Genomic DNA, 26,008 nt, shown 5'->3' with positions numbered 1-26,008 from the left:
AGGATATACATATGGCATGTAGCTGTGGATGACTCTCGGACCTCATGCAGGCTAAGCACACACTCTACCACTGAGCCACACTCCCATCTTATCTCACTGTACTTTCATCTAAAAACAATAAGAATTCAGTGATATACAAGCTATTAGCAGCACAGAGCAAGATAAAAAGGAGGCTTCATGTGTTTTGGTATTCAAGCAGAAACATCACTATGAGATTTACAGGCAATAATGTTACCATATGCCTGCTATGGTTTGAATATGGTTAGGGCCAACAGACCTTTAACTCTGGTCAATACATCAAGGTGTTGGTCCCCAGGGTGTCTGATACTGAGAAGTCCTCTGGGTCTTTGTGAGTTGGGTGTTGAACAGGGTCCTTAGGTCACTGGGGCTGTGAGCCTGAGAGCACTGTGTGACCTTGACCTCCTCACCTCTTTCTGGTGCATGAGATGAGCAGTTTGCTCCACCCTGTACTCCTGCCATGATGTGCTTTTCTTGCCACAGATCCAAAGTAATGGAGCCATTGGATTTGGGACTGGGTCCTCCAGAGCAGCAGCCAAAATAAACTGTATTTATTTTCTCTTATAAATTAATTGCCTCTGGCATTTCATTATGTGAAATATCATAGTAACTTGATCATTCTCATTATTCTCATTACAGCCCTGTTCTAGGCAGTTCACATTCACAATTATTCATTCTCACACCAGCATCTACTGGTTACTATTAATATACTTCTGTTACCATGGCCAAAATTGAGGCTTGGGAAAGTTAAATAGGTGGGTCAAAGTCACATAACCTAGATTCAAATCCTATTTCTGTCTTATGCCATTGCCTGTTCCTTTTGATACTACCACACTGGGTCAATGAGGTACATTATGCAGATTGATGGGGAAGGAAAGGAGAAAGGGTAGGAGGCAAAAGAACAAGGATGTAGCAACATCAAAGGGAAAATAAATACTCAATCCAGCAGTAACAGTCTAATTTTATGCTTTCAGTGGTAAATGAACACTAAACAAATTTATAACAACCTTTTAAATTTATGAAGGCATTTCTCTTGCAACCTCAGACTTCCAGCTCACCAAAGGAAAACCCAGAGGGCAATGAGTTGGAACATTCAACAGCCACCCACCTGGATCTCTAAAGTGGTAATGGCAGAAGTAACAAACCAGAGGAATGAGGCTCTAGAAAAAATTAAATCAAAAATAATTTCTCGGATAACTACAAAATGATGACCATAGTGAAAGACATGGTTAGTAAATCTAGAGCAGATACAGATTTTTAAAAAATAGTTAAGCTTAGGAAAATGATTGGAACCATGAATGCCCAACACAGGAAAGAAATGGAATCCATGAAATAAATTCAAACAGATATTCATGAGATTAAAATTTCTGTTGAAAATATACACAACAGAATGAACCAATGTGAGGACAGAATATCAGATATAGAAGACAGGATTACAGTTAGTGATCATAAAAAGAAAGATTTCTTACAAATAATAAGAGACCATAAAAAATCAGTCCAACCACTGCTAGATGATGTAACAAATAACATAAGATTGATTGAAGTCAATGAAAAAGCTGGAGATAGGCAAATGACATAAAAAACCTGTTCACAGAAGTAATACCAGAAAACTTCCCAAGCATGAAGAAAGAATTTGACATACAGATAAGTGAGGCAAACAGAACTCCAAATAGCCATGATCAACAGAAAATCTACAAAAGGCATATAATATCAAAATTCCACAAATTCAACACAAGAACAGTATATTAAAAGCCATTAGAGAAAAGAGACAAATTACCCGTAAAGGGAAACCCATCAGAATCACTGCAGACTTCCCAACATGAACCCTCCCTCAAGTCAAGGAGACCTTGAAGTGAAGGATTTCAAGGCCTAAAAGAAAACAACTTCCATCACAGATTGATGGGACCTACAAAACTATCTTTCAAAGTTGATGGAGAAATAAGATATTTCCTTGACAAAAAAACACCTGAAGAAATTCATGACCATCAAACCAGCACTCGAAAATATTCTGAAGGACATTCTACACAGAGATAACAAGGACTACAACTCCACAAACTCCAACAGAATCAATCTACTAGCCAAGGAAAGTAATTAAACACTGGAGGAAAAGGGGATAACCAAGAAAAGGAAAATAACATGACAAGGTTAAGTCAATACATATCAGTTATAACCATCAATGTAAATGGTCTCAATTCACCAATCAAAAGAAACAGACTGGCAGAATGGATCAAGAAGCAATATCCAACAATGTGCTGCATATAAGAAACACATCTAATTCCAAAATAAATTCAGAGACTGAAAGTCAAATGATAGAAAACAGTACTCCACGTAACAGGAGGCCAAGAAAAAAGGAGGGATAAGTATTCTATTTTCAGACAAAGTGGATTTCAAGCCAAGACTGATTAAGAGAGAAAAAGAAGGTCACTACATCTTTGTAAAGGGAAAAATCTAAGAGGAAGGGATAACATTCATAAATATATATGCACCAAATACCAGCACACCAAACTATATAGAACAAATATTAACAGACATGAAGAGTCAAATAAGCACTTATACTGGAGGACTTCAATACTCCACTGTCACAAATAGATAGATCACCTAGACAAAAAAAAAAAATCAACAAAGAAATATCAGAACTGAATCAAACTTTTGAACAAATGGACTTAGTAGATGTCTACAGAATGCTCCACCCCACAACATCAGAATACACATTCTTCTTAGCTGCACATGGGACATTCTCCAAAATAGACCACATGCTAGCTCATAGAACATGCTTAAGTAAATGCAAAGGCATTGAAAGTGTCCCATGCATATTATTAGACCATAGTGCCATGAAGGAAATCAATGGCAAAAGAAACTACAAAAACTTCATAAATACATGGAAATTAAATAATACCCCCCCTTAACAACCAATAGGTCACAGATTAAATTAAAGAAGAAATTAGATAGTTTCCACAATTAAATGATAATGCCAATATAATAAACTGGAATTTATAAGACACAATAAAAGCAGGCCTATGAGGGAAATTTTTTTCCAGTACTGGGGATGAACTCAGGCAGCTGTGGCACCACTGAGCTATATTCCTAGCCCCTATGAGAGAAGTTTATATTGGTGAATTCCCATATCCAAAAAGCAGAGCGAGTTCAAATAAGCTAATTTTGAAAAGCTTCTAGAAAAAGAAGAGCAAGTCAATCTCAAAGCTCATATAAGTAAGTTTATAAAGATCAGAGCAGAAATCAATGCAATTGAGACTAAGAAAACAATACAAAGAATCAATGAATCTGAGTTGGTTCTTCGAAAGAGTAAATAAAGTTGGCAAATCCTTAGCCAACCTTATCAAAAAAAAAGAGAGAGAGAGAGAAAGGACTCAAATCCATGTAGTTAGGAATGAAAAGGGCAAAATCACAACAGATTCTGTGAAATCCAGATCATCAATACTTACTTCAAGAAACTATATTCTACTAAGATGGAAAACACAGAAGAAATGGACAGATTGCTAGATATATATGAATTACCAAAGCTGAATCAAGAAGGTATAAAAATTCTAAATAAACCAATATCAGTCAATGAAATGGAAGATACAATTAAAAATCTATCAACAAAAGAAAAGCCCAGGTCCTGATGGATTCACTGCTGAGTTGTATAAGAAATTTAGAGAATACCTAATGCCTTTATTTCTCAAACTCTTTAATGAAATTGAAAGGGAAGCAATACTCCCAAATTCATTCCCTGATACCCAAACCAGAGAAGGATCCAACCAAAAAAGAGAACTACAGGCCAATTTCCCTAATGAACATGGATGCAAAAATCCTCAATAATATCCTGGCAAATAATAATAATAATAATAATAATAATAATAATAATAATATCATCCTGGCAAACAATCCAACAAATCATCAAGAAGATTATACACCATGAGCAAGTAGGATTTATCTCTAGGATTCAGGGATCATTCAACATACACAAATCAATAGAAGTAATACATCATATTAACACAACCAAGGACAAAAAAAGCTATAATTATCTCAATAGATGCAGAAAAAGCATTTGACAAAGTCCAACACCCATTCACGATAAAAGAAACTTACAGAAAATTGGAATAAATGGTCTTTCTCCCAATTTGATAAAAGTCATCTATGACAAATCAATAGCCAAGATCATATTAAATGAACAAAAAATGAAAGCTTTCACTCTAACATCAGGAACAAGACAAGGATGTCCACTATTACCACTCTTATTCAATATTGTTCTTGAAACATTGGCCAGTGAAATTAGACAAGAGAAAGAAATAAAAGGAATAAAGATAGTAAAAGAAGAAGTTAGATTATCATTATTTGCAGATGACATGATGTTCTACATAGAAGACCCCAAAAACTCCACCAAAAGACTTCTGGATTTAATAACCAATTTCAGTCACATAGCTGTATACAAAGTCAACACTCAAAAATCAATAGCATTCCTGTACAAAAATAACAAATTCACTGAGAGAGAAATTAGGGAAACAATACCTTTCACAATAGCACCCCCAAAAATGAAATACTTAGAAATCAATCTAACAAAAGAAGTAAAAGATCTTTACACTGAAGACTATAGTACTTTGAAAAAAGAGATCAAAGAAGATATCAGAAGATCAGCTGGGTCTGGGGATGCAAAGTTGCCCGCCAGGCCAGGGCGCCCCCTGTGGACTCTGTGTAAGGCTGGGACTCTGGGAACCCTCCCAGGGCACCCATCTGCCCCTCACATCCCTTTTCCACCCTCCTGCGCCTGACTGCTTCCCTGGGACTCAGCGCAAGACCCCGCGGGACACCAGACAGCATGTGGGGGAGGGCGGCGCCCAGGCCCACACTACCTGGGGGCTGGGGTGGCCATGCGGTCCGCTGCAGCACTGGAAGGGATTTCTACTGCTCTGCTGTCAGGTGGAAGCTGGTTTAAGAGGATGTGGCTGATTTCAGGGTTGGTCCGGAGCTCCTGCCTCTGGAGCATCCCTAGGGGGTGGGCGGGGCGTCGGAGGCAGTACTCTGGCCACCTGGACCGGGCCACTTCCAGCCCTGCCCTGTGGAGGGACCCGGCAAGGCTCCAGCAGGAGAGAACCAGCTCCATCACCCCGCTGCGGTCCCAAGGACGGACCAACCCCACTGAGACTGAGGCCGTCCCCGCCTTCTCCTGGTCTGAGCCACACAAACAGCAGCTCTGACAAGGACAGGAGAGAGCTGGGCGCTGCAGCACCTGCCTGTAGTCCCAGCATGGAGAAGCTGGGGCGGGAGAACTGCAAGTTCTAGGCCAGCCCAGGCCACCTAGGGAGTTTGAAGCCAGCCTGAGGAACCCAGGGAGACCCTTTCTCAAAAGACAAAGGAACAAAAAATGAAATAAAGTAAAAATTTTTTTCCATAGAAAAAGAAGATATCAGAAATGGAAAAATATTCTTTGTTCTTGGGTAACAAAAATTAATATAGTGAAAATGGACATAATTCCAAAATTGTTATACAATGCAATCCCGATCAAAATGCCAATAGCACATCTCACAGAATTAGAGAAAATAATCCTAAAATTCATTTGGAACCAGAAGAGACCTAGAATAGCAAAAGCAATTCTGGGCAACAGAGACAAGGCTGGGGGTCATCACAATCCTTGACTTGAAATCATATTACAAAGCTGTGATTAAAATAGCATGATACTGGCAAAAACAAAAACAAAAACAGACCTGAGGATCAATGGAACAGATTAGAAGATGCAGAAGCAACTCCAGACACACTCAGCCACCTCATCTTTGACAAAGGAGCCAAACACTCTCACTGGAGGAAAGGTAGGCTCTTTAACAAATGGTGTTGGGAAAACTGGATTTCAACCTGCCAAAGATTAAAACTAGATCCATATCTTTCACCATGCATGAAACAAAAATTGAAATGGATTGAAGATCTAAATATTAAAACAGAAACACAAAATCTGCTAGAAGATAGAATAGGTAGAACTCTTGAAGACATTGGTGTACCAAGACTTTATGAACAAAATCCTGATCACACAAGAACTATCACAAAGAATCAACAACTGAGATCTCATCTTATTAAAAAGCTTTTGCACAGCCAAAGAAACTATCAACAGAGTGAAAAAACAAACCACCATGTGGGAAAAAAATTTTGCCAGCTGTTTCTCAGACAAAGAACTAATATCTAGAGTATATAAAGAACACAAAAAATATCAGACCCCCAAATTTAAAGACCCAATCCAAAAATGGGCATCTGAAATGAATACACACCTCAGATGAAGAAGTAGAAATGACAAATAAGTATTTGAAAAAATGTGAAACATCGCTGGTCATTTGAGAAATACAAATTAAAACAACACTGAGGTCCAGGGATGTAGCTCAATGGCACTATGCTTGCTTGGCAAGCACAATGTCCTGAGTTCAATTACCGGTACTGAGGAAGAAAAAAAAAAAACACTGAGATTGCATTTCACTCCAGAAAGAATGACTGTTATCAAGAAATCTACCAAGAACAAATGTTGGTGGGGCTGGGGGGGAAAAGGAACCCTTCTCCACTGTTGGTGGGAGTGTAGACAGGTACAAGTACTGTGGAAATTAGTGTGGAGATACCTCAAAAACCTAAAACCAGAGATTCCATTTGACCCAGATATTCACCTTATTAGTGTCATCCTTAAAGAACAAAAGCTTCACACCACAGTGATGTATGCACACCCATGTTTATAGCGACACAGATCATAATAGCTAAATCTTGGAAACAGCCCAAGTGCCCATCAAGCGATGAATAAAGAAGTGGTTTTCTTATGCAACGGAGCACTACTCTGCCATAAAGAAGGATAAGATTGAGACATTCCTAGCTAAATGGTATACTTTGAGACCATACTCTTATGTGAAATAAATCAGACACACATATTTAAATACTGCATTGTTTCTCTGGTGTGAAAAAGCAAAAGTGTAAATAAGGACCAAAATGTATAATAGATATTGTGAAATAGGAAGAAGATATTCAAATGGGAAGGGAAACAAGGGAGGAGAGAGAGGAAAAGGAAGGGACAAGAAAAAAAGAAAATAGAAGAAAAAAATGAAAACAAAGCTTTTGTAAATAAGGAGGGGAAGAGGAGTTGAAGGATGGGGAAAAGAATGGGTAAAAAAGAAGCAAGATATAGCATATAAAGGTACAAATTCCCTATGATGAATGTGAACGTTATGTATATCCCAAAGGTACCAATAAAAATAAAGTAAAAGAAAATATGGCTATACAATGTTTTCTATATACTAGTAATCAGATTTTTAAAAATTAATTTCACTTACTGTTTTAACTCCATGTTTAGATCCATTGATGTTTTAATAAGTTATTCTAATTTTAATTATACATATTATTTTTAATCTAATGTAAGTCTAAATTTGGCTACTCAAAGCTGCTCACTCGTGTAGTACCTGTAGTACCTGTAGTTCCTTAGCTACTCTTTGAAAATCTTTGTAAACATTGGCTCAGTATAAAAAGACAATGCTACTTTTTACGGTGAAATCACAAGCACCAGGCACCTTACATCTGCAAATCTTTGACAGTAGTACAATTTTCTTACTCCCACCTGCCAATCTGCAGACACATTTCATGCCGGTTCATTCACTGACTCAAATGACAATAATAGCACCAACAACTGTCAAGGAAAAAACGGAATGATGACTATGTCTGTTAGTGAGATAGCTTGTTTTGAGGTGAAGAAAAGGTAGCACTATTTTATTACTCACTTACTCTAGCATTGCAGTTATTCTTTATTTTGAAATTCTATTTTACCTTATGTACCTCTTCATATTGTGTGTGTGTGTGTTTGTGTGTGTATTCACCAAACCACACTTTCACGCATGGTATAGATGACCATACTGGAAGTCGTGCGAGTTGTTTAACCCATATTATGGATTTATTAGTAAATATTCATCTATCTTTCTCAGAAATATTAGAAAGGCTTACTTTTCAGAGTTTGACACCAGTATTTAGTTTGAGTCTCTGAAAATAAGGTCAAGCTCTGAGGAATCTGTCTTCTGGCAAATAAATAGAAGGTTTTAGAATATCAGGTATTGATGGAAAGCACAGGAAGCAGTGTGGTAAGGAGGGGCCAGACACCAAGTTAAATTTCAATGTATAACCAGGTCACTGTGTATTTGCATTCTTTAAACTTTTTGTGTTAAAAATACAAGATTCAAAAGCATAAAGGCAAGAACAATATGGGAAATAGTTTTGGTCAAAGAATCTTGAAGAATTTCTCTTATAAAGCTATGTGAATAGCTGCTGCTGGCCCTCCGTCGCTATGCAGTCTGCACACTTCCACACTAGCGAGAAGTGAATAAAGCTGCTACTGCTATTTCTGAGAGAACGCATCACGACACTGATTTTCTTGTCACTATAAAATTCCCAAATGGCTGTATGTTGAGACTTTGTGGCCAGCTTCATATCTATATGCTTGTGACATGGGCATTAATCACCACTTTTTATAAATAGGCAGGCAGCCTGGGTTCCTCAGACTTGGGATATGAGCCTCAGTAAATTCTCTTTTCCTTAGCCAGCATAATTCTTTCTTTGCTTCAGCCAATAGACTAATAAGGTATTGTCCCCAACATTGAATTTTTAATTTCATGGGAAAAAAACCAACCAAATAATTTAGATAGATAATCTATGTTGAGGCTTGATCAAATAACTGGAAGAAAACCAAGTACACTGAGATATGATCAATGTGGCACTTTGAGATCTCTTGGATCATTGCAAGGGCACCGCAGTTACCTGCGAATCTACACCATGGCTAAAAATGCTGCCTTCACCGTAGTTGTTGAAGTTGCTCTTGGCCAAGGAGGCAGAAGCCTGAGTTTTCTTCTTCCTGTACAATGATGACTTAGACATCATCTCTAGATGTCATTTCATTTTTATTCTTCCAAACACATTGTGTTTAATCTGATCACAGATTTATTTTTTTTTTTACTTTCAGCCAAGTTATGTTTTCAGTTTCCACTTTGGACGTGAGCTTTTCTTCCTGAAACCCACTCTGACAATATTGTCTTTGGTTCTTCTTTCTAAAACACCCTGTGGTTCTTCTCCACAATCATGTCAGACCTGAACCCTGGAATTCCACCCCAGGCCACAAGACCACACTCTCTTCAAATTCTAGAAACCTGTTTAGGAAAGTATGGAATCATTCATCATAGCCAAAATCATTGAGTATTCATGTGACAAATAAGTATGCAAGAACAATAATAATTACATTTGTATCTCACATATTTCTATGACATTGGTAGAATTGGAGAGAATTCAAAGGATAAAGAAATATTTTATAACATTCTACATTATTAGCGTTCCCCGGAAACCTCCTTTTGTGGTGACCTGGCTGTTTGTAATGAGATTTTCTTTTGATCATCAGACCACATCTTTTTGCTCCTCAGACCACCCTCTAAATTAAGTGAGACGTACACACAACAAAAAATTCCATAACCCCATTCTACGCTTCTCAATCCTCTAAGTGGATTGATGTTTATTCCTCCATAGCTCTTACTGCAGTTTAAAATGCTCCATACTTTTTGTTGACATTTTTGTTGTGTGTATGTTGTACCAAAATGTAAGAGCCATGAAAGCAGGTTTTAAATTTTTTATTATGGAAGATATACAAAGTACAAAGAATATTTTAATGAACCTCATTTCACTTAGCTTCAACAATATTTAGTATTAGCCAACCTTGTTCCCTCTATTTCTCTATAATATTTTATTTCCTATTCAGGTAGAAAAACAGCTGATTTGTTGTCAGTAATGTATTGCTTCCCCCAGAAAATCCCAGTGGGGATCCAATGGGGTTGGATTTGTTTGGTATCATTGTCCTGTTGTTGCTTGGCACAAATTGTATGCATTTTTAACGCGTTAACCCAGCATAATCATTAATTTTTTGCATGCTCAAGGTGTATCATTTTAGGCCAATGGGACCTCCATCAAGTGGATTATGCATCCAATAAATATAACATTAGTATTTGATACTTTCCATGCTTTCTACTACAACAACAGGCCCAAGTTTATCTTGAACATTTTCTGTTTCTGAACTACAATCAGCCATTTCTTCTTTCAGTGGCAAATGGTATTTTTAGGATCCTACATTATCATGTTTCCTGCGCCTTTTCAAAGACCAAGCTGGGAAACTGGGAGGATGTTTTATTTGGATGAGTGGGTGATGAAATCATGAGTGCTTACTGATATTTTCATTTCAAATATAAAATCACAAAGTGTTTTACTATTTTAATACTTGTTTTTCTCTGATATAATAACTCAGTTTCTGAAGCACTGACATAACTTAATGCTTTATCCTATAGAATACTTCAGTGTCAAAACAACAGCACTACTAACAATAAAACTCCTCATTGCAGTTTAAGAGATTTTCTTCTTTGCAGTTCCTTTTGTCATGATTCTATGAAAAATATATGAGCAAATGCTGTTTTTAAAATAACTTGATATAGGACCGGGGATTTAGCTCAGTGGTTCTGTCACCTGCCTCACGAGCACAAGGTCCTGAGTTTGATCCCTGGTACTAAAAAATAAATAAATAACTTGATATAATTAGTTTCTCTTTGTGGTCATGCCACCAATCTTTCGGTGCTGACAAGGTCAATTTGATTCGTCATTTATTGTTTTTTATCTTTAGAGATATTTAACTTAATATTGTATTTAATTACACTTTTTCTGAGACAGGGTTTCATTATGTAGTTCAGACTGCCTTTGAACTCATTATGTAGCCCAGGCTGGCCTCAAACTCATGGTTATCCTCCCGCCTCAGCTCCCGAGTGCTGTGATTACAAGCAAGTGCCACCACGTCCAACTGTTTTTAATTACATAAAGCAAAGTCAAACCTTTATAACAAGGTACATTCACTGAAGTCCCACCTCCATATTTGACTCCTGCATTTGGTTTCCTGCCTCTCTCCTATAAATAAGAATTTTAGTTTCTGTCTTGTTTTTTCAGTGTTTATTCCTGAAAGTGCAAACAAATACATAATTGATTTCATAATATACTTGTTTACTTGTAATAAACATAGTGTATTTCAAATATTATTAGCTCATCTTACTTTTTTCAACTCAGCAATACATATTGAGAAAATGACTATTGATATGTAGAAATCTTCCCCATTCCATTCTGTCTACAAAGTAATCCACTGGTTGGATGTTTCAAGTTTTCTTCAACTGTTCTTCAATCAATGGGCATTTGGGTTGGCTTATATTATTACAAATATTATAGTATGCTCATGTATTTATCTGTATGACATTTTGTATTTTCATCAGTATGTTTTCAGGATTGTCAGAGATGAAATTTCATGGTCAAAAGTTAAAATTACATGTCAATTTGCTAAATATAGGATAGGAATTTTTCCCCTGTATGACTAGAATCTAGGACAGCACCTGACATGTGTAGATGCTCAACAATTTTAAATTAATTAATTTTATAAGTGATTTCAGAGTTTACTTAGGAAGGATTCATAGAAAGAAGGATATTTTAGCCACCATAATTTTGCAAAAAGAAGCATCTAACTGCTATATATGTGCAAATCTTGAACCAATATTTAAAAAATTTGTATTTTTCAAAGTAGGGGGCTCAAGAGAATAGGGATTCAAGCTGTGCTGCAATTTTATTTGTAAAGAATACCTGAAGGTTTCTAAAGGTGATGGCCTCTGATTACTGGAGTTGATAAGGGTAATATGCAGAAGTGTGTTGTTCAATTTCCACGTGTTTATGAAATTTTTTTAGTTTCTTTTGCTATGGATCTCCAATTTCATTGCACTATGGTCTGATAATATACAGGGGATAACTTCAATTACTTTGCACTTACTTAAACATGTTCTGTGTGTGAGTATGTGGTCTATTTTGGGGAATGACCCATGTGCAGCTGAGAAGAATGTGTATTCTGATTTTATGGGGTGGAACACTCTGTAAACATCTGTTAAGTTCATTTGTTCAAGAGTTCGATTGAGTTCTAGTATTTCATTACTTAGTTTTAGTCTAGTTGATCTATCTATTCGTGACAGTGGGGTGTTGAGGTCCCCCACTACAATTGTATTAGTGCATATATGACTTTTCAGATCCATTAGTATTTGTTTTATATAGTTGGGCACACTAGTGTTTGGTGCATAGATATTTATGATTGTCATCTCTTCCTTTTGGATTCTTCCCTTTACAAGGATGTAGTGTCCTTCTTCATCTCTCTTAATCAGTGTTGGTTTGAAATCTACTTGATCTGCCAAGAGGATAGCTACTCCTGCTTTTTTTTGAGTTCCTGTCACATGGAGTATAGTTTTCCACCCTTTAACTTTCAGTCTATGAGTTTCCTTTTGAATGAAGTGTGTTTCTTGTATGCAGCATATTGTTGGATTTTGCTTCTTGACCCATTCTGTCAGTCTATTTCTTTTGATTGGTGAATTGAGACCATTAACGTTGATGGTTATAACTGAAATGTATTGACTTGTCATTGCCATGACTTTTTCTTTTTGTTGGGTTCTCCCCCTTTACATTTAATTTCTTGTCATGCCAGATGGGTTCATTCTGCTTTGCTTCCTGGGGTTGTGATCCTCAATGTCTGTTCCTAGGATATTGTGTAAAATTCTTCGGAGTGCTGGTTTGGTATTCACGGAGTTCCTAAGGTGCTCTTTGTCATGAAAGTATCCTATTTCTCCATCCATTTTGAAAGATAGTTTTGCAGGGTACATCAATCTGGGTTGGAGGCTGTTTTCTTTTAGGGCTTGGAATGTGTCACTCCAAGCTCTTCTTGCCTTGATGGTTTGTGTTGAGAAGTCTGCTGTGATTCTGATGGGCTTTCCTTTGTATGTGATTTGTTTCTTTTCTCTAACTGCTTGTAGAACTTTTTTCTTCTGTTGAGTTTCTGGAATCAAAACAAATATATGCCTATGTGTAGATTTTTTTTGATCAAGGCTATTTGGAGTCCTATATGCCTCACTTATCTGTATGTCAAGCTCTTTTCTCCTGCTTGGGAAGTTTTCTGCCATTATTTCTGTGAAGAGATTTTTTATGTCATCTGCACTCTCTTCTATTTCTTCATTGACTCCAATCAGTCTTATGTTATTCTTCTTTGCATAATCTAGCAGCTGCTGGATTGATTTCTCATGTTCCTTTATAATTTTGAAGCAATTTTTCTTTTCCTGGTCACTAATTGCAATCTTATCTTCTATATCTGAAATGCTGTCCTCACATTGGCTCATTTTGCTGTGTAGACTTTCAATGGAGTTTTTCATCTCCTGGAAATCTATTTGCATCTGTTTTATGGATTCCATTTGTTTCCTATGTTGGGATTCCATCATGTTCCTCAGCTCCTCTCTAGATTTATTAATCATGTCTTGCACTAGGAGCACAATTTCTCCTGTTATCTGAGAAATTATTTCTGATTTCATTTTTTCCAGATCCCCTTTTGTTGCCAGTTCAGTGGGTCCAGGTTGTTGAGTATCAGAGTATTCCATGTCATTTCTCTTTGGAGTTGCTGTAGGTGATCTGGAAGTCTGGTTTTGAGACTTATTTACATGTTTTCTCATTTCAACTGCGGGTGGGGATCTGTTGGCACCTGCCTGGATTACCTGCTCTGACCTGGGAGAAGTGGGACAGGGGCCAGGAGCAGCAGTAGGGATGGTGGCCCAAAAGCCCTTTCCTTTGGGCTGGGAGCAGCGGGAGGGATGGTGGCCTGGAAGCCCCTTCCTCTGGACAAGGAGCAGTGGGATGGTGGCTCAGAAGCCCCTACCTCTCGGCTGGGAGCGGTCGGAGGGATGGTGATGGGAAGCCCCTTCCTCTGGGCCAGGAGCAGTGGGACAGAAGGTGGCCCAAAAGCCCTTTCCTCTGGGCTGGGAGCAGTGGGAGGGATGGTGGCCAGGATGCCCCTTCCTCTGGACCAGGAGCAGTGGGATGGTGGCTCAGAAGCCCCTACCTCTGGGCCAGTAGCAGCGGGACTCAGTACTGTGGTCTGGTGGTCTGGTGTCCTCTGCATCTTTGTAGTGTGGAACCAGGTGGCTGCCTGTCTGCAGTGGGCTGATTCAGCGTGTTCGGCGCAACTCAATATGGGTAATATGAATCTCACTTATTCTACAGGCCTTACCCAATTTTACTCTATTATCAAGTAGCCATCTTGGAAATTTAGTTCTCACTTTTTCAGGAAACAGCAGCTGCTAGATGCTCTACAATGAAATAGAAATGAGGCAGGTAACAAAGGAAATACTCCATCTAGAATATATGGGCATTGTTAGGAGGCTTAGTCATCCTGCTACTTGGACCATTGCTGAGAAGGTAATCAGTGCTTAGTTCACTGACAAATGTACTTGGCAGAGATGAAATGCTAAAATTCTAAAGGGTTCTAAAATGAGAACAGAAATTTATCTCTGTTTCTCTAATACAATTCTGAGAGTGATAAACCTAAATTCAGGCTATTGGTCTCACTTTATTGGTCTTCTGACTCTTCAGAAGAGTTTACATTGGCATATTTTTAAAGTTTTTGACTCTCTCCTCTCCTTCAGTGATCCTAAAATATCTTTCATTTTGATATATGGGTAGTTTTATTCCCTCAGGATACAAACTCATTGTGAAATTATTCTTCTTAAACAACCAAGTCCACTACTGGCTAAATGAAAGTTTGTATGTAAAACTAAAAACTTCTGTTTACACTTTCTTTCCTCTTTAGATATCATGTGCCACTCTCAGGTATCTATTCCAACATCTCATTTTATGATACCTGTGCTGCTCTGAGCTGTCAGTGTGTACTAGAATTAAGAGAACTTCAAAATAGAAATATATGGCTCTGAATGATCCCCACTCCCTGGTTCTAGCACCTGTGCAATCTTCTTCCACAATCTACTAGCATTGTTCTGTGTGACCAGTGGAATATGTCAGAGATGATGGGTTGTTCAATTGTTCTCTCTCTGTCTCTGTCTCTCTCTCTTTCTCTCTCTCTCTTTCTGAGAAAAGTCAGATGCCACATTATTTATAACAAATATTCTTTTATACAATGATGTGATCTCACTTAACTTTGAACATTGGGTCTTAAGAGGCATGCAAGGGTAAGAGACAAAGCCATACTCTGCATAATACAGGAAGTTTAAATGATATCTGTACATAAAATTCACACTGAATGCCTGTCACAAAAAAGGACCTGGAAAAATTTGCTCACCTGATGTTCCCATAAGCTAGTTTAAAGTTTTCATTCAAATTAACCATAAAATTCAGGAAAACCAAAGGAAAATTCAATAAATAAATAAACAAACTGGATTATTGACTCTGATCAAAATCACTTATAAATTTCAAAGCATAACGTTTTGCAACTGAAATCCAAAATCAGCTTCTAAAAAATCCACAGCGCCAAAGGAAAGATCACAAACATTCAAAGAGAATTGAATATTAGAAAACCAATTAATATAATTCATTACATTAAAAGCTTTAAGGAGAAATATCAAGTGAGCATCTCCATTGATGTCAAAAATTTCAATACCAATTCTTGTTAAAATTATTTAGAAGGGGGAGAAGGTGTTGTGATTGATCTAATCAGTTGTCCTTCCTGGTATAGTGAAAATGTGATTGCCTCAAAGTCATTAAAGACTCAAAACCTAAAGACCAGCTATATCTGGAAGACACCTCTGAGAAGCAATCATTCCATAAGGCTTCTAAATACAAGCCACAAAGATACTTACAATACACAATATTGAAGTATCAACCCAGGAATTAAACCAAAAACAGTACCAACAACAAAAATAGAAATGAGAAGACACTTAAGCAAAGGGCAAACCCAGGCTTCCAGCTCACCAATAGCAAATTCTGGGGGAAAAGAGGTGGAAAAGTCTGATAATCAACTAACTGGACACCCTGAGCTGATAACATAGAAAGTAACAAAACAGATGAATGAGGCTTTAGAAAAATTCAATACAGAAATAATTTCCCAGATAACTACAGAGAAGGTGAGCAGAATGAAAAACATGATTAGAGACTCTAGAACAGAAACAGATCAAAAAAATAGGTGAGTTCAGGACCAGGATGGAAGCCATGAATGCCTAGCATAGGAAAGAAATGGAAACCATGAATGCCCAACATAGGAAAGAAATAGAATCCATGAAACAGATTCAAACAGATATCCAGGAGATTTAAAACTCTATTGAAAGTATTCGCAGCAGACTGAGCCAATCTGAAGACAGAATATCAGATATAGAAGACAGGATGGCAGTCAGTGACCATGAAAAGAGAGATCTCTTAAAAATAGTAAGGGACCATGAGAAATCAATCCAGCAGCTCCTAGATGACACAAAGAAGAATAATATGAGACTGATAGGAATCCATGAAAAAGCAGGAGAAAGTACAAATGACATTAAAAAAAATGTTCACAGAATTAATGACAGAAAACTTCGCAAACAGAGTGAAAGAATTTGACATACAGATAAGCGAGGGATATAGGACTCCAATTAGCCATGATCCAAAAAAAAAAAAAAAAAAATCTACACCTAGACATATAATAATCAAGATCCTGGAAACCCAAGAGAAGAACAAAATACTACAAATAGTTAGAGAAAAGAAACAAATCACATACAAAGGAAATCCCATCAGAATCACAACAGGCTTTTCAACACAAACCCTCAAGTCAATGAGAGCCTGGAGTGAGGTATTTCAAGCCCTAAAAGAAAGCAACCTCCAACCTAGACTGATGTATCCTGCAAAACTGTCTTTCAAAATTGACGGGGAGACAAGATACTTCCATGATAAAGAACACCTGAGAAACTTCATGAATACCAAACGAGCACTCCAAACAATTCCAAACAATACCCTAGAAATAAACATTGAAAGTCACAACTCCATGAGGCCCAACAGAGCAAAGCCATCAGGCAAGGCAAGAAATTAATGGGAGAGGCAGGGAAATAAAAAATAAAAGAGCCAACAACAGGAAAATAACATGACAATGGTAAGTCAATACATACCAGTAATACTCATCAATGATATGGCCTCAATTCACCAATCAAAAGAAATAGACTGGCAGAATGGGTCAAGAAGCAAAATCCAACAATATGCTGTATATAAGAAACATACCTAGTTCAAAAATAAATTCATAGGCTGAAAGTAAAAGGATGGAAGGCAGTTCTCCATGCAACAAGAACCCAGAGAAAATCAGGGGTAGAAATCTTATTTACAGACAAAATAGATTTCAAACCAATACTAATTAAGAGAAACAAAGAAGGTCACTACATCCTTGTAAAGGGAACAAGGCAAGAGGAAGAGATGACAATGATAAATATATATGCACCAAATACAAATGCCCCCAACTGTCCAAAACAAATATTAATGGACATGAAAAACCAAATAAGCACTAATACAATTGTAGTGGGGGACCTCAATACCCCACTGTCACAAATAGACAGATCATTTAGACAAAAAATCAACAACAAAATTCTAAAACTGAACGAAGCTTTTGAACAAATGGACTTAATAGATATCTACGAAGTGTTCCACCCCAGAAAATCCAATATACATTCTTTTCGGCTACACACAGGTCATTCTCCAAAATAGACCACATGCTAGCTCATAGAACATGTTTAAGTAATGCAAAGGAATTGAAGTTATCCCCTGTATATTATCAGACCATAGTGCAATTAAACTGATCATCAATAGCATAAGAAACTGCAAGAACTCCACAAACACATGGAAATTGAATAACAATCTCCTGAACCAATCGGTCACAGAGGAAATTAAAGAAGAAATCAGACAGTTTCTGCAAATAAATGATAATGCCAGTATGACATACAAGAATCTATGGGACACAATTAAAACAGTTCTACAAGGGAAATTCATAGTAGTAAATGCCCATACTAGGAAAACAAAGCAAGCTCAAAATTATTTAGAAGGATTTTTCTGTAATATATATATATATATAACACATGCATATATACAGATGTATTTCAGCACATGCAATATATATAGGTATATACATAAAACATCTGTACACATAGTATATAAACATGTGTCATACAGGTATTTACACTTAATACATGTCTGTGAAACATATTTACATGTAAAGATATATATGCATGTCTGTATTATTTATTTATATTATACATTCATGCAAAAAATCAAAGGCAAAAAATCGGGATTATTTGCACTTAACTCAAGAAAAAGCCATACACATTCATTGTCATCATTTGAATTATCAGCCAATGTGATAAAAATGAAAAAGAATTACACGTAAAAAATTTTTAAATGCAAATCAAAACTATCAGAATCTGCAGATGATACATTTTGTGAATGAAAGTCCCAAGTGAATTTACTGTAAATTACAAACAATCAGAGAATTGAGTAAGGTAGTGGGATATCAAATTAACATACAGGTCTTAATAGTCTGCAGTTATATAAACAATAACCTGATAGCAGATAAAATTTTAAAAATCTCAATACAAAAGAGTAAAAAAAACAAGAATAGAAAGTTATTCTAAAATAACATTAAACATAATTTTTAAATCCATAATTTACATTGCAAATATGTAAATACCCTTAAAATATCCAAAAGTAGATTTGAATAAACAAAATACTATCCCATCGTTTTATGTAGGATGATGCATCATTATATTAACTCTACCAGTTAATTTTTAAATTCAGCCAAATCTCAATAAAATTTTGAAAGGATTTTTTAAAGAAATGACCAAACTAACAGTAAATTTTATAGAGAAAAATTAAAAACCAAGAGAGGCTTGGGAAACTTTTGGGGAAAAAAGATAATAAGCAACTAAATATTTTATATTTTAAATCCTTAATCATTAAAATAGTACAGTACTGGCACGTAAATAAACCAACCAATAGAACATAATAGAAAGTTCAAGAATAAACTCCAATATACATAATAATTCAGTGGCATCTTAAAAGAGTGACATAAAGATAAAATTTTTAATAAACAGTGTTAGAACAACTTAGTAGCCAAGATAAGGCTAAGACACACTGGCATAAGCTGTCAAAGGATATAAAATTTAAAACATAAAACCTAAGATTAAAAAAATAAAGGAAAAAATCATGAGTAAATTTATAACCTTGAACTAACATGGGCTTTTTAAACAATGATTCAAATTTTAAAAACCAAAAATATTGATGAATTATACTCCATAAAAATTCATCTTCTGTAAGCAAAAAAAAAAAAGTCAGAAGATAAATCAAAAAAGAAGGAAAAAGTACAAGAGATTCAGCCTTTTTACAAAAACAGCCAGAGGGAGAGAAAAAGGCCCCACCAGGAATATGCAAGTTGGCAAGGGACAGAAGCAGACAATCCACAGAAAAGGAAATAAAATTTTCATTCCAACATGTGAAAAATTGCATAATATGTTAGGTTCAATCCCACTACAAAGATTAATAAAACAATACAGAAAATGTCTGTATGTCAAATGATACAACATGTAGAAAAATGAATTCAGGAAGATAGCTGCAAAGATTATAATTCGTAATCATTCAACAATTAATACAGAAAGGATAAACCACTCAGTAGAGTGAAAAGGCCAAAATACTTAACCTGGCAATTCATGGTGAAGTAAATATAAATTGCCAATTAATATATGAAAATATTCCACATCAACACTAATCAGGGAAATGTTAATTAAAACATAATTACACCGCTTTATACCCCATCAACTTGTCAAAACTTAAAAGGCATTGCATGGCCAAAACTTGGAAATAACCTAAATATCTATCAGCACAAGATGAATCAAAAAATTGGGCTAAATTCAAAGGAATGTTCTAAAACAATAAAAATAAGGTTGAGTTAAATGTAAATTTTCACAGGACTTAAAGCATATCAAATAACACTCAATATTTCACTGGACATTGCTTTGAGACACACATAAGAGGTGTGGTTGACAAATATGATGAATGTTTAAATTTTTAAAATCTTTACAATAAAAGACACACCGCCATTAATACCCCTCAAAATCGTCCTCCTTGCTTAACACACTTATCTCATTCTTGCCACTTTCTAAAGCAGTTCTGGTAGTGCTCTTTCCTGAATGTCTTTGATTGCCCTGTCCTGGCTTCCTCAATGTCCTGAATTGGCCTTGCATGGTCATTTTGACTTTGGACAAGAGCCAGAAGTTGCACGGTGGATGAAGATCGGGCGTCATGTTTTTAGGAGCCTGCTTTCCATTGGATGGGACTTGGCAGCAGTGTTCACCATCTTTCTGTCATACCTCAGAAAGTCACAAAAGAATACTCCCAGAAGCGCTTCAGAGAGTGGCAGGAATGATGGGATGAGTGTGTTAGAAGCAAGCGGGATAATACTTTGATGAGGATTAACGACAATGTGTTTTTATTGTAATATTTTTGAAATGTAAACCTCATATTATTATCATCCCCTTTTGTATATAGTAAACATATAAATGTATAAATGCAAATGATAAATGTGAATTTAAAATTCAGGAGGAAAAGATGGGGAACAGGGTTAGTAGGTGTGATTAGGGGTCAAACTATTTTCATCATAGTCTATTTTTTTAAAGCGTAGATCACGAACGCATAAGTTATTATTTTCTCTACACTTTTGGTATGTCTGAGATATTTCAGGAAACAAAAGAAGAAACAAGACCACAAATATTTTGAACCCAGAGAAAAACTCACTGTAATCTCATCTGTGCAGCTGACACCCTCATGACTAGGAGACCTTGGCCACATTACTGAACTTTCCTGAACATGTTTCCTCATCTATAAAAGAAGAAGAATATACCCTCTGCCTGAAACTGCACTTCAACATTTAGCAAAGTAACTAGCACATAGTATGCACTTAATGTATTCGATATCATTCTGAGTTATTTCAATAAAGTGAATATTAATTAATTAGTGTGTATAATGGATTGTGTGTGTGTGTGCCCTGACAGAGCTCAAATATCTTAGTTTCTTGGAGCACAGCACTTGTGTTTTGTGATCTCATTATCCTTTTTTACATACAACCTTTTTATTTTGTACTTGCTGTTTTAATTTTAAACATAGAAGTAACAATTTCTAGATAATCAACAGAACAGCTGCTAGGGGAAAACCAGAAATAAAATAGCTAAATGATTGAAGGTTGACACTTAAAAAATAGTTTTACAGTTAACAGCTGTTCATCCCAGGGATAAAAATATCTGATAAATACATAACAAAGAGCAAAAATTGCTATCTAACATTGAGAATTCATAAGTAGGAAATGAAAACCATTGAAATATAATAGCAAAATTTTAGTGTTGATCATCTTCCACAAGGATTACATTTACAGGATAAGAAACAAGAGAAAATAGTAAATTTTCCAACAAAGGCTAAATTTTATGTCATTTAAGGCATAAGTGAACACTGTGAAATGCACTGTTTCATTTTAAGATTTGAAAACATGTTTTGAATGTTTCTGTAGCTCCTACCTCTAGCAAAAGCTGATGTATGATATATGAAAATCTCTCTATTAGTGTGGATTCCACAGCCTTTAGTCATTTAAAAAGCACAAATGGAGTACCTTTTGTATCAGTTACAGGTCACACACTATACTCAGTATTTTGCACAATCAGTGAAAAAAAAAACCCAACCAAAATCCTTGCCCTTTTGGATCTTAACATTGCATCTAAATAGAAGGAGAATGAGGGAGAAGGTAACAGAACATATTGATAATAACTAGAATGCACTGTGTGGGATCAGAACTGCTGTGAACAAAGGAGGAGAGCAGAGTAAAGGGGATAGAAAGGTTTTATTGGGGGAAGAAGGAAGAGGCTGGTGGCATGGTCTACTGGGGAGCTCTCCATGGGAAAGCGATCTTTCAGCACAGACTTGAAGGACATGTGAAGAAGAGCCTTCTATGAAAGGGATGCCTAGTGCCAGATCCCCAGGCAGAGCTTTCCTGGAGTGCTTGAGAACACCCATGGGGTGCTTGTGTCTAGAGAGGTGTGAGTCAGAGTAAAAAGCTAAGAAATACCATCTTCCCTGCAAGTACTTTGCTTGACACTTCCGTTATTAAACTGTTATTAAACATCTCATTCAGCATAACTTAAAAGCAACATTTCAGTTTTTGTTGCAATGCCTAGCAGGGTTAATCTGACTGTTCAGGTTATTCCTCAGGGTGATGCATACTGGGAGAGCAATACACTGCTGTCCTAGCCTTTTCTGTTCTCCTCCAGTTCCTTCCCGCTGTTTTTTACTCTACTGAGCTCTGACCTGCCTGGGCCCCTCCTCCACACCACTACAACTTTGTTAAAAGCTTCTCCCAGTAGTTTGTAGTTTGCTCTTGAGATTTTATCGCTGGTCTCCTCCTCAGACCCTCTGAAGGGTTGCTCCACTGGGCAAACATCTTTCTCTTTATTTTTGCATCCAGATGCTCCCCAAATTCCTACTGTTACCGAGAAAAAACTTAGTGGATTCCTATTCTTATTCCACCACAGGGAGCAGCCAACCCCAGGAACTGGGATGTAGATCATTCAATTAAAAAGCCAGCCCCACCTCTCACCATGTTGAAGTAAAGGATAAGGACACCCAAAGATGTCTACAACCCGTCTTCCATCATGGGAAATCAGGACACATGATGATCCTACATTCCATCCATTCCTGCTCCACCTCTCACCCCAGGCCGGAAGTGAACACAACTCAAGACAGACCAAGAATTGTATTTTTCTTCATCAAATTTTCTTCCTCAGTTCAGATTCTGCTTCACCAATAAAATTTATATTTAACAGATTTATTATTATATTTAATTGCCACATTTTCCATAGGAATGGTTTAGATATTTCATTAAATTTTTAAATAAAATACAAACTATAGTTATACTAAGGTTGTAAGTTTTTTTAGGATATTTGACCTGTAGAGCAGAATATTTTGAGCAATTGAAATTATTTTCTAACACCTTCTGAGGTACATTACTCCACTGTTTTATAGCACATTTGAGTTATAATTTTTTTCATTCAATTTAATCCAAACAGCACCATCATATAGAGCCAACTGTAGGTTGTTTTGCACAGGATTATGCTTTTAAAAAGCTGGATGTCAAAATATCTGCAAAAAAATTTTTTTAAAAGTAATAAACAAAGAGAAAGCAGCATCCTTCCAATGTAGAAGGTTTCTGTGAATGTGATCCTGAGCATCAGGAGGGCATCAGACAGCATGAGTTCTTTCCTAAGTGGGTGTTGTTAATTGATATGGTTCAAAGAGAGAACCCTGAAACTTCATAGTTGAGTATTCTTACCTACCTTCTACAGGTAGTTTGCTTCTTTCTGATTTATGCACCCCTACACACACACACACACACACACACACACACACACACACACACACACCTTCTTTACTGGAAATGCTGTATTCTCTAACAGCAATGAGTAAAGTACTCATCACTGTCGAAATTTTTAAGCAGTGGTCATATACTGTTTCTGATTCCCTTCCCTCAGTGGCAATTGAGCTGGTATTTTTCACTGTGGTAAAGCCCCGGCTGACCTCATGTGAAGGTCACCCCATGAGGTCCCTTGAGAAGAATGAATGAAATAGATTGGGCAAACACAAACACTCAAAAACTTTTCTTCTGCCAACTTTCAAAATCAATTTTTCTTTGGTCAGAAAGATCATATTAACCTATCAGACAATGATAAAGGATAGAAGAAAATTTTAAATGAGATAACTTGAGAGCCACAAGGGAAAAAACTCATGAAAAATATTAGTAGATTTGACTGCATAATGTATTTGTCTTTATAAATCTAAAAAACTTCCATACTTCAAAAATACCTGAAATATAAATCTTTGGAAAGGGACATAAAAAGTATATTTCCGTGGTTGCCTTTATTAAGGGAACCAAGGGATTAATTTTTAAGAGAACAGTCTACTTCCTTGATCTAGTGCTGTAGAGAGAAATGAGATTGCCATAAATTGCTGGTGGAATTCTAAACCGCACAACCTGTCAAAAAAAATTCAACATTTATCAAGGACTAAAATTTCATGCCTTTTATCCCTGTAATTCTATTTTTAGGGATTTAGAAAATAATCTGAAGTGTAGAGGACCTATTGTATATGCAAAATATGTTACTGAAGTATTTTTTTTTTAGAAAAGTGAAAAAGCAACCCAGTGCAATGCTACACACATAATCCTAGCACTCCAGGAGTTTGAGGCAGGAGGATAGCAAGTTTGAGCCCAGCCTAGGCATCTTACTAATATTGTGAGACACCATCTTTAAAAAAAGATTTAAAGGGCTGAGGATATAAGGGGATGTAGCTCAGTGCAAACGTCTTGGATTCAATCTCTAGTACCAAAAGAAAAAAGTAAAAATGTAGAAAAATTTAAAAAGCTAAAATTAAAGAAATGGTAATAATAATTTATAGGTCAATCACATAATAAAACTTTAAAATAAATTTAATAATGAGAAATAAACAAAATGACTATCTTTATGTAGTTTAAGAATGACTAATACAGATAGTGCAGTTGGGGATATGGGACCACTCTTCCACTCACTTGAAGCTGAGCAACACCCCAGGGTCAACCCCCAACCCTCATCCTAAGGTCTACTACCCAGAGGCAAACATAAAAGAAGACCCTTGAGCCTGGCCTGGAAAATTCCAAAGTCCCAAACCAGGATCTTCTGCATGACCTACAGTAATCTTTCTTCCCCTGAAGCTCACAGAAGGTTCATGCATGTGAACGTCATCTCATACATCCAATTATAACAGAGTGAATTATGGGAAGGGACATGCGCAGTAGAGACAGCTAACATGACTCAGCACCTGTCAATCATGTTGTAAACCATGCTCTGCAAGACCCAATGGGATGTGATGGACCCAGTGCAACATTTTAAATCCCTAAATCCAACGCCTTCAGTGCTCTTGCCATTTTCCTTTTGTTGGCAGAAGCCTGCTCACTCTGAACATACTATTGCCTAGTTTAACTCTGCTGCTGTTTCCTTACTGTCATGTGCCACATCCAATTCCTTATCACACACAAAAATCTAGCAACTGGTCCAGGATTCCATCATCCACAGTACCATGACCTTAACTCTAAAAAGATTTGAAGAAATATGCTGAGATTTTAAAATTTGGGGTGATGTTTCTTGGCTTCTTTAAACTTTTTGTCATTTTCTTCCATGGAATAAATATAAAAGTTTTATTTTTTTAAAAAAAGGGATTGGAGGTAAAGGGGGAAAGGTAGAGAGAAAAAGAGAGATGGAGAGAATATTTCTCTTCATCACAGACACAAACCAAAAGAGCCAGAGTCCAGGACATTTAAAACAATTCCCAAACTTTCAAATGCCTGCCTGTTACCTTGGGTTATGGGGTCCAGGACAGGTTCCTGGCCTTGTGCCATACAATTAGACATAGCACACAATGGAAAGGAAATAGCATCAAAGTTTATTAAAGTGGAAGTACACTCAGCATGAGTACAGAGTGTGTAAGGTGTAGAGGTTTAAAAGTCCCACATATTTTAAGGCCCCTCCCATTGGGGAGCCCCTCCCAAGCATGACTGACAGTGTGCCTAGCCATGTTGTTACCAGAATGCTGAGGTTGCATCCCACAGTAATGAAGAATGAAATCACAGACAGAGTGGGTAGGCTGCAGAAAATTTTATTTAAAAGATATAGGGCCGGGGATTTAGCTCAGTAGTTCTGGCACCTGCCTTGCAAGCACAAGGTCCTGAGTTCAATCCCTGGTACCAAAAAAATTAAAAAGATAAATAAATAAATAAATGATATAAAAGCAAGAAAGTAAAAGATGTAAAGTCTAGGAAATAGACTCTATTTATCCTGCTAGCCAGGATAGAGTTCTGAGTTGGGCACCCATGCGGGTTCTTTGTCTAGAGGTTTTTAAGGGTTTATAACGGAGCTTGGATTGGTGTGTAAGCAAAATAATATCCACCCTGTAGGAGACTACTTACTTTTTAGGATCCATCTATGCAGCGTTCACACAGTGCCCATGCAGGGTCAATGTGCATTTAAGCCAATGACCACCTGATCATGTTCTAGGAGGTCCCAGACAGCCACAGGACACCTGGTAGATGTTTTTGTAAGAT

This window comes from Heterocephalus glaber, unplaced genomic scaffold, assembly GCF_053883595.1.
Source record: "Heterocephalus glaber isolate CG9 unplaced genomic scaffold, H.glaber_assembly_v1.0 deba00001465, whole genome shotgun sequence".
Lineage (NCBI taxonomy): Eukaryota > Metazoa > Chordata > Mammalia > Rodentia > Bathyergidae > Heterocephalus > Heterocephalus glaber.
This window is presented reverse-complemented; position numbering follows the sequence as displayed.